The following is a 1,072-nucleotide window of genomic DNA, read 5'->3' as shown; positions in this document are numbered from 1 at the left end:
TTCTTATCCTGCTCTAATTTTTATCTCTAATTTAATACTATCAAAAAGCATAAATTACCTGTACATTGAGCCAAAATTATGTAACTTTCGTTGTAAAAAATTAGAACACACAACAAAATGTAATTAATTAAACTAAGGCTATGTTTGATTGGAAGAAAAGAAATAAAGAAGAAGGAAACAGAAAAAAAAAAAAAGAACAGAAAAGAAAGAAATTGAGTGAATTTTTATTTTCTTTAGACGTGTTTGGATGAAAGGAAAATAAGAAGGAAAGAAATAGTATAAAGAGATAATTTTACCCTTATATTATAAAATATATTGAAAAAAGTAATTTTCAAACAAATATAGTCTAAGAGTGAATTTGCCAGGTATAATAAATTAATAATAGAATATTTGAAGCAAGTTCAGGGTGCGCGATGGATCCAACTTAAAAAGTGTAGTAGTATTTTTTTGTTCATAAAAATATATATGGAATTGAAGAAAAATAAAAAAGAAAAAGACAAATTCATCACTTGCTGTTGCTGACGTACTCTAACTTTTTAAGTTTTAAATAAAAATGCCGAATTTATACATATCATAATATATAAGCCTCCGTCAAATAGAAATTAAAGACGATGGAAAGTGAATTAGAAAACACAATCTAATAATTAAGGACACACACAGCATGGTGCCATACTGCCATGGTTACAATTCATAATAAGCAAAGTCAACACAAAATTTGCTGACCAAAGGAACCATTAACGATATATAATAACTTAATCAAGAATGTTCTTGCAGGTCATAATCCAGACATACATGTGGATAACATAATTCCATCAATTTCCTCCAATTGGGTTTAACTATTTCTCATTGAAACTTTATTTAATTTTGAATATATATATATTATTCTTTCTGTTATTTGTAGGGCTAGAAGTGAATCAAGCCAGCTCATGAGCCAGCTCGAACTCGACTTGTTAACACCGATAAACTAAGTTCGTGAGTTGGTGAGCCAAGTTTGAGCCTGAAATTGAACTCATAAATTAAATGAGTCGAGCTTGAGCTTGGATAAGTTCAGTTCATTAGCTCGTTAACTGGC

Source organism: Arachis ipaensis, chromosome B09 (assembly GCF_000816755.2).
Source record: "Arachis ipaensis cultivar K30076 chromosome B09, Araip1.1, whole genome shotgun sequence".
In the NCBI taxonomy this organism is placed as follows: domain Eukaryota; kingdom Viridiplantae; phylum Streptophyta; class Magnoliopsida; order Fabales; family Fabaceae; genus Arachis; species Arachis ipaensis.
This window is presented reverse-complemented; position numbering follows the sequence as displayed.